This window comes from Trichosurus vulpecula, chromosome 2 (assembly GCF_011100635.1).
Source record: "Trichosurus vulpecula isolate mTriVul1 chromosome 2, mTriVul1.pri, whole genome shotgun sequence".
NCBI lineage: Eukaryota > Metazoa > Chordata > Mammalia > Diprotodontia > Phalangeridae > Trichosurus > Trichosurus vulpecula.
The window spans coordinates 436,168,654-436,184,432 of record NC_050574.1 but is presented as its reverse complement, the minus strand read 5'-3'; positions in this window follow the sequence as shown (position 1 = coordinate 436,184,432).

Genomic DNA, 15,779 nt, shown 5'->3' with positions numbered 1-15,779 from the left:
CCAGGATTTTCACTGCTATTTTTGGTAAGAGATTTATATGAATCCCTATCTTTGAAGATCACTACAATGTCAGATATTCTTAATAAATTTTGATCTATTTACCAAGATCATTAATGAAGACTGATAATTTTTACATATGTATATCATGTATGCATATATATGCATAAACAATGCCTAGGGAAGGACAAAAGCTGGGGGTTTTTTGGGGGGAGACCCTACCACCCCCACTAGGTATCCTTTCCCTCCCCTTATCAGCTAAACTCCTTGAAAAAACTGTCCACAGTGTCTCTAATTCCTTTTTTTCACTCTCTTCTAAACCCTTTGCTGTCTGATTTCTGATCTTACCTTCATCTGAAAATATCACCAAAGATACCAGTGATCACTCAGTGGACAAGTCTAATGGTGTTTTCTCAGTTCTCATACATCTTGACCTTTCTGCAGTATTTGACACTGATGACTACCCTCTCATTGTGGATATTCTTTCCTCTCTTGGTTGTCCTACTTGTCTGACCTCTCCTCAGTCTCCTTTGTTGGGTGTCCATCCATAGCACGCCTACTAACTGAGGGAGTTCCTCCCAAGTCTGTCCTTCCCTCACCGTCATTTCTAACTTGGTGACTTTATCAGCTTTAATAGGTTCAGTTATCATCTCTCTCCAGATGCCGCCCTAATCCATAGAGGTCAAGCACATCACCAGCTGACATTTCAAACTTGGTTATCTCAAACAACACGTCCTAGAACAGAGCTTGTTATTTCCCCCCCAAACACAGACCTTTCTCACATCTCTTTATGTTGAGGCATTGCTGGCTGTTCAGTCTCTCAGGACAGCAACATCAGCATTATCTTGGACTCTTGCTTTCACCTCACGGGTCTGAGTTACCTACTCCTGCCAATTCTACCTCCGTGACATCTCTCATATCTGATCCCTTCTTTCCATTCGTGTGACACCGCTCTAGTTCAAGCCCTTATCATCTCTCACCATGACTGTTGCAATAGCTTAATTTTTGGTCTTGCTGTCTCAAGTCTTTCCCTACTCCAATCCATTCCCTGCCAGTAGCCAACATGATCTTTCCAGAGCACAAATTTGACCATGGCATCGCTCTATTCAATAAACTCCAATGATTCTTTGTTATCTCTAGGATCAAAGATAAACTCCTCTGGCATTTAAAGTCCTTCACAATCTGGTCTCCAATCTTTTTACACATTACTCCCCTCCATGCACTCTTTGTTCAGCCTTCTTGCTATTCCTATCAAAAAATACCTTCTATTTTTGCACCTTTGCACCGGATGTCTCCAGCCTGGACTGCTCCCTTCCCCTCTCTTAAAATTCCTGCTTTTCTTCAAGGTCACCTGATGCCAGTCTTTCCTGGTTTCCCCAGTTTCTAGTGCTTTCTCCTCTTAATGTATCTACTTTGTGATATCTATACAATATGCATACATATATACACATTCACATATATATGTGTATATACACACCTATATATAAATTTATTTGTATATATAAAATAATTATACATATTTATATATAGGTGTATGTATATATGTATGTGCATGTATACACACACACACACACACACATATATATATATATATATATATATATATATATATATATAGAGAGAGAGAGAGAGAGAGAGAGAGAGAGAGAGAGAGTGAGTGTATATGTATGTATGTTGCCTCCCCCAATAGAATGGAAGTTCCGTGAGGGCAGGGACTGTTTTCCTTTTCTTCATTTTCCTAGCATTTGGCACAGGGTCTGAGATAAAGTACTTAATAAATACTTGTTGCTGGATTTTTTACTTTTCCAGAACTCCCAGCAGAATAGGGTTGCTACTATGACCTTTATGATACCAAACCCACAAGAAGAGCAGGCATTTAAATTGTAGTGGGGGATGGGGGTGAAGACTGGGAAATGTGGACTTCTTTTGGCACACTTAATCAAAACTCAAGTCAATGGTACCTGCCTTGAGAATCATTGGTATAGTGGAAAAGAACTTTGGATGCATTGGTTAAGACTTAAAGACAGTTGTCTTTGAATCTTGCCTATTCCTGTGAACTAATGTGACCTTCAGCCAATTACTTGACATCTCTTAACCTTCGTTTCCTCTTTTGTAATTAGAGCATGGCATTTGAACTACCCACCTCAGAGGATAACTGGGAAGATTAGATGAGCCATGTGTATAAAGCATTTTGTCCATATAAAGTTCTATATAAATAGATCAGGAAATGTTTTTTCTTATGTCAGAATAACTTTGAGAAGCAAAATTTAGAACTAAAAATTTAAGGATCTCTATATGTCTTGGTAGGGCAGTTAGTTGGCACAGTGGATAGAGCACCAGGCCTGGAGTCAGGAAGACTCATCTTCCTGAGTTCAAATCCAGCCTCAGACACTTACTAGCTGTGTGACCCTGGGCAATCACTTCACCCTGTTGGCCTCAGTTTTCTCATCTGTAAAATGAACTGGAGAAGGAACGGCAAACCAGTTCAGGATCTTTGCCAAGAAAACCCCAAATGGGGTAACAAAAGGTCGGACATGACTGAACAGCAACAAATATATGCCATGACAGGCTGTGTGTTATTGTGATTAGAGAGCTAGCCTTTGGGTCAAGAAGACCTAAGTTCAAGTCCACCTCTGACACAATCTAGCTACATAAATAACCACAAGTAAGGAACTTAGTGTCCTAGTGCCCCGAAGCAAATCCTTAAGACCATATAAAGAAGTCATTGATTAAATCACAGGTCCAGACCAAAAAATATGCAAGAATCTCCCAAGAGAGGTTGTTTTTAGTACTTTAATAAATGCTTGCGAATAAACCAAAATTGGTCTGTTCTCCATCTATCACAGTATTCTTGTTCTTCTTCTAACAGCCCTTATTTGCTCAATTCTTTAATCCATTTTCAGAGCCTATGCCAAGAAAATGTGTACACCAGGTACCGGTCAGATTAAAAGACCTAAGTACTTGATGAGAACCAAATCTACACATACAATTCTGCTCAACAGGAAAGATTAAATATAACACATTATATTCTTTGTCTAACCTATAAAAGAGAACAAAACTAATATTTTTTCAATGTAGGTAGAAACAGACACCAACAGTTGCTGGTCATGAGTGGCAAGTATTACTTTTGAGGGACAGCTAGGTGGCACAGTGGATAGAGCCCTGGGCCTGGAGTCAGGAAGAACTGAGTTCAAATCTTGGTCTCAGATACTTATTAGCTATGTGACCCTGGGTAAGTCAGTTAACCCTGCTTGCCTCAGTTTCTTCATCTATAAAATGAGCTGGAGAAGGAAATGGCAAACCACTCTAGTATCTTTGCCAATAAAACCTCAAATGGGGTCACAAAGAGTTAGACACAACTTGACCACAACAAACTTTTGAACACATTATTCATTACATCCCATGCCCTATCTTATGGCTCCTGGAGTCTTCAAGGGACAAAATGGGGAACTGTAAGCTTGTCTCGCTGAAAGCAATGTGACCACGTTATATCTCCAGATTTTCCAAGATGACAGTGATGAGACATAAGTCTAATGACTCAACATGGCCTATTAATCACTTCGGGATAGTTATGCATTGGTCTGCATTTTCTCCTTGACCCCCACCTCCCACTCCACCCCAAATCCCCTTCCTGGATAATATTTATTTGGTCCACAAAATTACCAATGTTTCCTTGAGATAAAATAAACAAAAAGAACTTCTTTTCTATTAAAATAAGGTTTATTACTCTTCCCCATCTCCACCCCCATGGTCCTGCCCCAGGTTCTTGGTCTTACCAGCAAGATCCTGCTTTCACTTTGTTAAATTCCTGCTACCTTTCAGGCTTTATCTGTTAGGATTCCCTGGGTTAAGCCATTTAGACAGTTTTCTGTCTTACAGATGACACGTTATTGCACCCACTCCAGAGTGATTTTTGGTGGTGGTTATAGGGGAGATGAGTTATCTACAGTTAAGATTCTATGGCTTGAAATCTGCGGCTTCTAGTATGATCAAAACAGGTATTGAAAAGGTTACTTAATGTTGGAAAGATAACTGCAGAGCTTGGTAGAGCATACTTGTAACCACCTGCCACTGGGAAGGCTGAGGCCCCTTGAGCTTAGGAATTCTGACCTGTGACAGTAATAAAACCAATTGGGTGATGGTACAAAATCTGGCACCACTAGGTGAGCCCTGGGTGAGCAGTCACTAGCCTGCCCAAGAAGGGGTAAAATAGCCCAGGCTGGAAAGAGCAAGGCAAAGCTCCCTGTGTCAATCAGTATTGGGAATCATTCATGCCCCTGAATGGCTGCTGCCCTTCCAGTGTAGAAGAAATAGCTCGGTCTCCAAAGAGAAAGCAAAGTAAGATAAACACTTAAAAATACACAAACACTTAAAAAAAGGCCTATTTTCCTCTATAAAGGAAGAATAACATCCTTAATTTACTCATTTGACAAGTCATTACTCCGAGAAAGCAATTATTTCATGGCTTTTATGCTTAAAAAATTCTAGTTTGTCAAAACTGATAGCCCTTTGACTACATATAAAATGAGATCATTGTAAAATCCTCGCACAGTTGAAAATAACTAAATCTCAAACTTTTAATAACACACTGTAGGTTTCATAGACACCATCTATAAATGACATTTAAAAGTTAATTTTCATTGTAATTATAGTTTGATTTGGAAAGGACCCTAGAGACCATCTCTTTTACCACAACCCCCCCACCCCCGCCCGCCCCAACTAAAGCATAAACTCCCTTTTAGGACAGGAAATATCATAGGCCCCTTTAGCAGCCTAGTGAAGCCTCTGGATTCCTTCTCAGAATATTTTAAAATAATTGAAGGAAATGCTGAATTTCAGTTAGAAGTTGGTGAAAATAAAGATGCATTTTTCTCCCAAGTTCATGGTCCTCCTGAAAGCTATGTTAAGAACCCCACCTCTTAGTAACTCTGAGCCCACCTTTTGCAAAAATCTGTTTAGGGATGTTGAACTACCTCCCAAAGTGTAGATAGTTCAGGAATTTTTTCCCCCATACAGTTCCAATATTTCGCAGTTATTCCTTATACTGAACAGAAAACCACTTCCCTAGGATTATTATTTGTTAATCTTGACTGATTTTTTTTTAAAGGGGAGAGGGGGCAAGTAGATGGTTTAATCCTTCTACATAATAATCCTCCAAACAGTTCCTTTGTGTCCTTGATACTCATAAAATTTTTTATCTTCTCCACACATTTTAAAATATCAGTTAAAATAACCAATACAAGTAATAGAATTTCAAGTCCCCGGACAACACTGTTGACATTCTTGCTTGTTAATATTCCTTTTAAAAAAGGGGTACCCGGACCGGAACAGAAGACTCCTTAGAAGGTTTCCTTGGCTGATACGTGGAATTCAATTTTTGCCACAGAACCTTTTGATTTTTTGGAAGCAGTAGCCAATTTTCACTCATCAAAAGTTCAGAAAAAAATCAAGGGTTATATTATTGACATGAAAACCGGGCAAGCATGTCTTTAAAGTGACATATACCATTAAAAAAAATCACATCTACAACCCTATTCGAGTATATATTGAGCTTAAACTGTACATCCACGGGAATATACTTGTGACCCTGAAGTAACAAGACTGGCTTTCTGACATGTGTTATGAAAACTGACTGTAATTCTAGACCTGCCATGCACCCGTAGATACATACCAATGACTTTTAGTGCTGATCCTGCCTGCCTGCCTTTTCACCGTTTCACTGAAGGCCCCTCTAAAAGATAGTCAGCAGACAAAAAAAGACTGACACTGCTCTGCTTTGCTACTCGTTAGAAGCTTTGGTTGATAGGTAAATGAAAGAGGTAGATCTGGGTTTCAGTTCCAACTGTGCAACCTAGGACCACTTATTTCTCACCACAGGCATCATTTGCCAAATGAGGGGGCTAAAACAGATCATCTCAAGTTCCCCTCATATGCTATGATTCTATGAGAAAGTTTGGCGTTAGGGAGGAGGTTTAAATTATCACTTAATAATGAGAGGTGGAGCCAAGATGGCAGATTAATAGAAAGAAGTACAGTGACACTCTTTCCAACTCCTTCAAAACAGGTCTTGAAAATTTATTAAGCTGTATCTGGAGTGGGAAATCTTAGGAGAAAAAATATCATTGAATCATATTTCTAAACTCAGATCAACATAGGGAGAGGGAGAGAGGTGTCTGTGGATATTGGGGACAGGATTTGGCCACAACTGGTCCAAAGAATTCCAGTGCCCCAGGACTGTGCCCAAGGGCAAGTTGAGGTCCATGCCAATACGGAGGGTGATATCATGCAGGGTACAGGAACAAGGGCCAACTGGCAGCTCTGTCACCCACTACCAGATGCAGGATGGACTAAGGCAAGGACCCAAACTCAGGGGTGGCATTTTGGGGTGAGAAGCAGCAGTAGTGGGCTTACTAAGCAAGGAGGAGGTTCAGAAGCAAGCAGCAACAATGGGGCTTAGACCCCGGGGGTGGAACAGGGTCTCAATTCCATCTTCCAGTCCAAACTGAAGCCTGCAGAATAACCAGGGCAGGAATCCCATATCAAAGGGAAGACTATAGTTGTCACTCCAATACAGGAGAACTTTTCAATTGGCTGATGGTGTCTGAGTTCAGCAGGAGTCTACTATTACTCAGACCTGTACTCAGGTCAGGAACTTGTAGAACTCAGCCTAGGGGAGTAGTGTTCAAACTCTGCCCTAGATCAGATTACTCAAAGCATTGAAAGCTTGTAGGTCCTTCACCTGAGCTGTCCTAGAGAGCCTAGGAAAATGTAACACTCAATACCTCCAAGAAAGCAGCAACAGTACCAGCCTCTCCCTTTCCTCTTAGAGCGTGCAGAGCCTGATCCTAACATAAAACCTAAATTCAGGAAGTAGCTGGAAGGATGAGCAAACAAGGTATCTCACCATTTTTTTAAAAAAACAAATAACATCTATAAGCCTCAAAGAAAAACCTGGCCTAGGCACAAATTCAACTAGAATTCCTGGAAGAGATGAATAGGTAAAAAATGTTTTTATGAATGAAATGACAGCACTGGAGGAAAAATTGGAAGAGAAATGATAGCTATGAAGAAAGAATTGGAAAGGGAATTAACAGCTTGGCACAAGAGGCACAAAACCTCTCCAAGCAACAAAAACTCTCTGAAGATTAGAATGGACTAAATAGAAGTTAATGAGTTCATGAGAAAAAAAAAACATGCTAAGAAATATTAAGACAAAGTTGCAGGATTGAAAAAAATGAAGAAAATGTAAGTTATCTTCTAGCAAAAATAGCTGATCTAGAAAATAAGATTGCAGAGAAAAAAAATTAAGCATCCCTGGACTACCTAAAGTCATTACCAAAAAAAAAAAAAAGAACCTACACATCACATTTCAAGAAACCGTAAGAAAAACTGCCCATATCTCTTAAAATCTGAGGGCAAAATAATAGAAAGAATTCCCCAGTTAGCTTTTGAAAGAAACCCCAAAACAAGAACTCCAGGAACACTATGATCAAAATCCAGTACTTTACATCAAAGAAAATAATACTTCAAGTAGCCAGAAAGAATTCAAGTACCAAAGGGCCAAAATCATAATCACACATGATTACCCTCGGAAGGAAAATAGCTTGAAATATGGTATTCCAGAAGCAAAGAATATAGAGTTATAGCCCTTAAGTAATAACTTACCCAGCAAAACTGAGTAAAATCCTATACGAAAAAAATGACTTTTAATGAAATGACTTTCAAATATTCCTGATGAAAAGACCTGACTTGTGTAGGAACCATGAAGTTCAAACACAGGAATCAAGAGAAACACAAAAAAAGCAAACATAAACTAACCATGATAAGAGACTATAGTTGGACAAACCGCTTACATTCTCTCATGGGAAGATGGATGTATCCCCTCTGAACTGTATCATCAGAGGTCACAGAGGGAATCTAATTAGAAACAGCCCTGAGAGTGATTCTGCTGTCTTGCTGATCTTAAAAGAATGGAAAAAGAAGTGAAGAGGAATGCACTGGGGGAGAGGGGATGAAGAAGTAAAAAGTTAGGGGAAATTACAGAGTGGCAAGTAGACATTTATACAAACAAGTTGAAGGAGGGTGAGGAGAGTGACATGAATCCCACTTTCACATCTGGCCTGGTCAAAGGAGGGAAGAATACACACACATACACACATACGACTGGGCAAAGAAATACATTTCACTTAACAGGGAAATAAGAGGGAAAGGGGAGAAGGCAGGAGGAAAAGGTAACATTAGTTAAGGTAGGAATTAGTCCTAAGAAAACAACTCTAAGGAGGTACAAAATACTTTTAGTTCTTTTTAAGGAGGTAAAAAATTGGAAACCTTGGGGGTACCCATAAATTTTGGGGAATGGCTGAACAAGTTCTGTTATGTAAATGTCACGTATGCTATTATGCTAAAAGAAATAATGAAGAGCATGGCTTCCTAAGAACCTGGGAAGATTTGTATGAATTGATACCTCGAACAGAACCAGGAGAACAATTTTAAAAAATTAATGAAGTTTTGGGATTATCAATAGATTCCAACTGCTTATGTTATATATTGTCATAGCTAATTACGAGTTGGCTATGTTTTTCCTAAGCCTTTATTTAAAAAAAAACAAAACAAAACAAAAACCCCCAACCAAACAACTCACTCAGTAGCTCCAACAAGACTGACATACACTGGAGACAAGTTTATGCTCTTACCCTAGAGACCTGTATTGACCTGGAGACCCATATTGACATATTAACCAAAGTATTCTGATGCAATCCCTTTGTCTTCCATTTCGAACTCTAGATGAGAATCTAAAATAAATTGAAATCATGCCAAATTCCAAGCTGTCAATTAAACAGCAAAGATTTATTAAAAATCTTTGTGCTTAGCATTGTCCTCATCAAAGCTTGGCCCAGTAGCTGTTACTCAGTTGCTTCAGTCTTGTCCGAGTCTTCAAGACCAGTTTTAAACTCTCATCTAACCATCCTACAAAACCTAGCTTGAAAGCCACTTCAGTCTAATTCTGCTCTCCATTACAGCCATTCAGGAGTGATTTCTCTCTTCTCTACAATTTCATAGCACTTTGTACCTCTTACCCACTTAGTGTCCTCCTTTCTCTTGTGTCCATGTCATCTTGACCAGATTTGGAAGAGCAAGGATTACATTTTCCATCTCTGTATCCCTAGCATCTGGTATTGTGCCTTGCAAACAGTGTTCAATAAACATGTTAAATGCATATTCCTTTTTCTTAGTAAAAATGATTTTAACTGTGGAATCTGGGGTGCTGTCATTCCTGTCAAATTGTTACTGGGGTCCTTTTAATTTTTTGTCAATGCTTTAATGAGGTGAAAGCTTTATAAACACTGAATCTTAATTTCTTGATCACTCTGCATTACTATTGACTCTGATTTCTATAGCACTTCAAGATTTACAAAATGCTTTCCCAACAATCCTGTGAGGTAGGCAGTAAAGGTATCACCATTAAAAAATAGATTGAAAAAAAAAAAAAGAGGAATCTGAGGCTCACAAGCAGTGCTCGTCAGTTAGTATGTGAGAGTGGAAATTCAAATTCAGACCTCCTATCTTCAAGTCATACTGCCCCTGAAGCTAAGATTTAATTCTGTAACTTCAGAAAAACTTAGTTTGATCTCACAGAAATACAGCAGTAGTAGGACTGAATTTTACCAAAATAACATGCACCACCTAAATCTTCAAAGACAAAATATGGTTTAAATAAGTTATGTAAATATAGTCTTTCAATAGATTTTTACACCTCAATGATTAAGATAACAGGTAGATAAGATCACCTCCTTTAAAGCGGAAATAAAATATTCCACATATTTAGTTCAACATCTTCAAGACTATCCCAACACGTGGCTTTTTAGCACTTGTAATCTCTTAAAAGTCTGAACGGGACACCAGTATACATTCTCATAAGAATAGCTGAACTTTGCAAGCACAACTTCAATACAGAAGAAATAATTCTTGTCTCCAGACAGGGAAAAAAAAATACCTCAATGCTCTCCACATAGAATATAAAACCTTTGGAGTGCATGGGGGTGGGGAGGGGAGGAGTATACATTTAAAAATAGGATGCTCACAACTTTCTACAAAGATACTTCTCAGCCACCAAATAGTAATCTGTACCCAGTTAATTGTTGTACTCCTGGTGGTAAAGTTCCTCTTGGTAGGCTAAACCAGTATCTGGCCTACTACATGGTCATTTAAGACAGAAGGTGAGATAAGATCAGATTTAAGGAATTGTCCAAACTAATCTCAAAAGGAGTTGCCCCATTCTTGGAGGCATTCCAGCACAGGAGTTTAGAGGAATGTATTTTATCTATGTGACTTTGCTGTTTAGTTCTGGTAATGTCACTCTCCATTCTCTTCTCCAACATTGCCCCATTCTTAGCCTCATGAAGAATTCAATATCATTCTTGAGTATTTTGTAAGCAGAAAAATAGAGCTTTTTAAGCATATGCAACACTTGATAAAAGGGGATATCAACAAACTCCTCCCATTTTAACTCAGTCTTGAAAAGAAAATATTAGAGTTGTCTGCTCTTAAAATACAAATGGCTACTAATGAACATACAGCTTGTATTTCATACGCTTTAGACCAACTACAAAGTAAGGTGCATCTTCAACCAAAATTGTCATTGTAGGATTTAATATGAACAAACCTTTTATTTTTGTAATGTGGACAACATTTATACTTAGAATTAGACTTGAAAATAATCATACACAAAGCAACATTGCTTTATTAGTTATAGTCAATGGCTACTTTGGCTCCATGGGAACACCTGTTTCTCATAGCCCAGCCTTTTTCCTTAAGCTCTAAGGAAGCAACAACTGTGGCCTTGCTACACATTTTCTTTTTGAAGTAACTGAAACAGGAAGACTTACAGTAGGTACAGAATACATCAAACTATCATTATGGATGAGCAGCAGCAGCAGCAGCAGCGTGTGGCTATTCTCTTCTTCTAGCCCATATAACCCATTTCACACCACCTCTGTCGTTCCCACCCCCCCACCCCCACCCCAGCACTGGCCACAAGCAACCAACCACTGGAGCTAGAGAACAATGGCCCTGTTTTTCAGTATGCTTATCATTTTCACATAAAGACCAAAAAAGGAGCTAAGGAAAAGCAAAAGGTACGTATTTTAATGTTTAACAACACGACCCACATGAATGCTCTAACAAATTTGCTCTTTAACCAAGGCCCAAATTAAATAACTACTGATATGAGTTTTAAAAATGGATTATTACTTTAAGCAGCCAAAATCCTTTAGAAATAAAATTCAGCATTTCACACTTAATTTACATACCCGTAAGTATTTAAAAACAAAAAAAACCCAAAAAAACCACCCTTATTTCATTCATTTTTCTAATATACTACCCAAATTAGGAGTAACATTTTTAATGAAACTCCATTCAGAACCAATCCTAATGCTAAACTTTAGTATGTAGTAGCAGATTCAATACTTAATAACCACATAGAAGTCTTCCTTTGGTTTTAAATAAATATATATGTATATATATATATTATATATATTTGTACACTTTCAGTTCATACCTGACATTTAAAAAAATATAAAAGAATCCTAGAGTTGAACCACCTTCCATATAGCAACTGAATATGACTTTTTAAGTCATAATTTAAGTTTTAAATCACCAATTTAATTCTCACAGTACATGATTATTTGCCCAGTACACTTTGGTATAGCAGGACTATATTCAAAAGTTTAAATGTGGATTTTACATTAACTGTTACTTCTTAAAGGCACCTGATAACTAAAAAATGTTGCCCTCGGTGGTTGATTGCTTCTATTATCCAACATGCCCTAAACCTTTCCAGATACAAATTCTATAAACAGAACTTTCTTTTAACTAAGGGGAATTGTTTCCATCCTGATTACCTCATACCCTGCATGTATTCCAAAGAAGTACTATGCTTTCTTAGGATTGAAAACAAGGGATAAGAAATCTACATCCCTAAGGAGCCACTATTTTTATCTTGCAGAGTAAGGGTACTCTTTTCAATGTCTGAGCAGGTCTTTGGCCTGTAGGCCTCACAAAGCAATATTCCAAATTGTCATCTCCCAGTATGAACAGAGTACCTACTGATTTCTGTAAGAAATGCATATTTAACTTACGTAGCATTTAATATTCAGACATAGCATCAATTAGTAAACTTTGGTGGTTATTAGAAAGGCAAGGCAATTATTAGTTTACTGCTAAATTTAAGAATGTTTTTTGTTTTTTAATTTTTTACTAAAAATCTCAACTTCAGCAGGTATTGATTTTAATCCAGATCTAAAGATTTGAAGATCAACTAAATAATTTTAAATCTTTTCCACACTAGTAGTTCTAGTTTTTGAAGTAAAGTCAGACTTCCAAAGAAAGAGAACGTGTTTATTGTGAATTTCTGGAACTCTAAACAAGATCCTGAAAGAAATCTGTGCAAAATTATCTCAAGAAATGGCTTCAAAAAGACAACTATAAGAAAAAAATAAATCTGTTTTAAATAATTGTTCTAAATGGTCAAGTCTAATAATACGAGACTTCCACTTCTAGAAAAGCACATGGCCTAAGAGCAAATTATTTCCCTCTCATGTTTTTGCTCTCCTCCCATCTCCCAAGTTTTAAAAATCTGCAAACAGGAACTATCAATCACTGCTAACGTTAACATTATATTCTTAGCACAAAGGGGCTCTGAGAAAATGAATGAAGACACACTATTTCTTCTACTGCAATTTTGTTTTAAAAAGGCTACCAAACTTCCTGAGTACCGTAAAGAATTTGTATTCTATTAGAGTGATGAAGTAAACTCAATCAATTCTTAAAGAAATCCACGCAAAGGGGTTGGGGTGGGGAGGAAGCCCTCTTTGCCAGAAGTTACCTGTGTTCCACAGTGAAAATCTGAATTAAAAAGAAAAGTCATGAACAAGATCTTCCTCCTCCAACTCTTAGTGGATGGTTCCCTTTTGGGAAGACTGAGTGTATATGATGGTGGGGGAAGGCAAGGAAAAAGGGTGAAGTAAGAAGAAAACAGGAAATAGGTTATCTATTGCTATTGTTTGTATTTAGTCTTTTCTCTGGCAAGAATGGATAGCCAGGGCAGTAGAATATTTCTATTGAAACTCAAAAATTTCAAACAATTGGAGGGTTGGCTAAGTGTCTTAATGTGCCCAACAAATACGTTTAAATGTAAAATGGAATCTTATAAAACCTGGTGGGTAACGGCAGCTAAACACTGTACTTCATCTTCAGGAGCAGGGTAAAAATGTTGATAAATTCAATTTGCAGAAAAAGTGTCTGGATGGGAAAAATTCTTAAAGGCAGCGAAAAGTTCTGTCACTCAACATTAAAAGTAGGCATAAATTAGGAAGAATATGGAGTCTTTAATAGATTGATGTTTCTAAGGCCCTTTTAGTGGCAGAACTCAATGATTCTAAGAATATTAGCACTTACTTACATAGTGCACCATTAATATGAAAAAAGTATACATATCTTTAACATCCGTGACTTTGAAAAGACCTAAAATTAACCTATAGTGTTTTATTTAACAAATGACAATATCTAAAGGGCATAGTAATGTTACATTCATTCTTACCTTTTGGATAAATTCTTTGAGCCAGCATGACATAGTGAAAAACGGGCAACCTCGTAATGAGGAAGACCCGGGGTCAAGATTTGCCCTTGATAGACTGTGTCCTGCCCGGGTTCAAGTCCTTTCTTTTGACATACTAGCTTTGTAAACATGGGCAGATCACATAACCTCTCAGTACATCCAGGACTCTAAAACTTAAGTTGCAACTTGCATTTGTGGGGAGTTTCCATACCATGGTGTTCCTTATGATGATGAAATCACAGGTTTGACCCCTCGCCAAAATTCTTTTCATTCCTATATAATTCATTTTAAGCACAACAAAACAATTTTTCCCATATACCTATTTCATTACTATGCAGGCTTTTTTTTCCCCTGCAATTTTACACTGAGAACTTTTTTTCATTTCTAAATTTGCAGAGACTAAATTTCATTCTGAGATACATTTATAAAAGAGGTTAGAAACTTCCTTACTGTAAACACTTAAGGACACTAATCACAAACTGCTTGACAAATCTATTACACTGCAATGTGCAATCAAGAACTTCCTTTTTGAGGTATAATTATGATTTATATGTGAAAGTTAAAAGCTTGTTAACAGAATGTGGATGATAGCCATCAAAGTTTAGAAGTTAGCTTGTGAAGGGTGGAAAAGAATTTTTTTTAGTTAAACTAACACTTTTCAAATTAAATTCAGTTTCTTCTCAAATAATTTTGATTCCTTAAGTGTGTATTCCCTTAACAAACTGATTCAACATCAACGCAAAACAATAAATATTCACTTATTAGGGAATTTTAAAAAAGTAAAATACCTCACAACTTTAGTTATCTGTAGAGCTCGTGTTCTAGCTTATGCTCTAATCTTTCTGTACCTGAACATCCATTTCATAGTGCTAATAACAATTTTAATTAGTACAACATAACTAATTCAAAACATAGAGGGAATAAAATAGAGGTCTTTGGTTTTAATTTCAGGGTAGTATAGGATTGGGCGAGGAAACTGGGCAATTACAATCCAAAGGGTTTCCTCTGTGCATATCAGTATGAGAAATTAAAACAGAAATCCAATTGACATAAAGAGAACTTATGGGACAATATAAATGTTATAAATATAAAACCCAGGGGGAAGAAATCCTATTGCAATATTCTAAACATTTTTTTTCACCATTTCTTTCATTACAAATATAACATAAATTTAAAACTTAAAGAATCTGTGATTTTGTTACTGTGGGCACTCCCCTCACTGACACAGATGGCAATTCTTCTTCGACTTGGTAAGAAGGTCTCAATGAGTTACTGTGGCTGAATTCTTTGCCATGCAGCCAATCTGGTAAGGAATCTCTCAACTAAGCTTTGCTGATCCTTAAGACAACCATAGTTCATTAGAACCATCAGGCCTTTCTTAGCTTGGGAGGACTTGCTTCTTAAAGGGATAACATTCAAGAACCTAGGGTCATTTTTTTTTGTGCCATGATGAAGCCTCAAAGTAATGAAGTTTGTAAAAGTCAAAGAGCTCTTAATTTATATAGTCTATTGACTAGTACTACGATTAAGCATTTTACAATACAACTTAAGTTTTATAATTAACTAAACAAGTTGTAACAAGAAAAAAATATATAAAACATTTTAATAATTCTAGTTATTGTGCATACATGACTGCCCAAAGACACTGAGTTGGAAAAATCAATTATGATTGAGATAGAAATCGATGAAAGCAAAAATAAAACCAAGAAACACAGTTAAGCTCAATTGCTATGATATTCTTATTTTAGTCTATACCAGGCTGTGTGAAAATCTGGTTTATCAAATATCTTAATAACAGCAGCAATGTAGCTTATGAAGTTGTACACTGAAATAGATCCAATGGGGTGAAGTCCTAGTTTAACTCAGCTTCATTTAATTGGAAATGCTAAACAGACAAATGTTACTATGGTAGAGAAATATTTTTGCCATTTAGTACATTGCTTTTTAATCTTTCTAAATTGGAAGACTAGATTCCTCAACAAACCTTTTAAATAGAAAATATATATGCATATATATATATGTGTGTGTATATATATATGCACATATACACACACACACCCCTATATATATGTATATATATATATATGTATCCCGAAAAAATCAGTTGAAGGAAAATTAAATAACCTTTAGGCACTTTGAGGACTTATAATTTAAAATGTGCCATTTA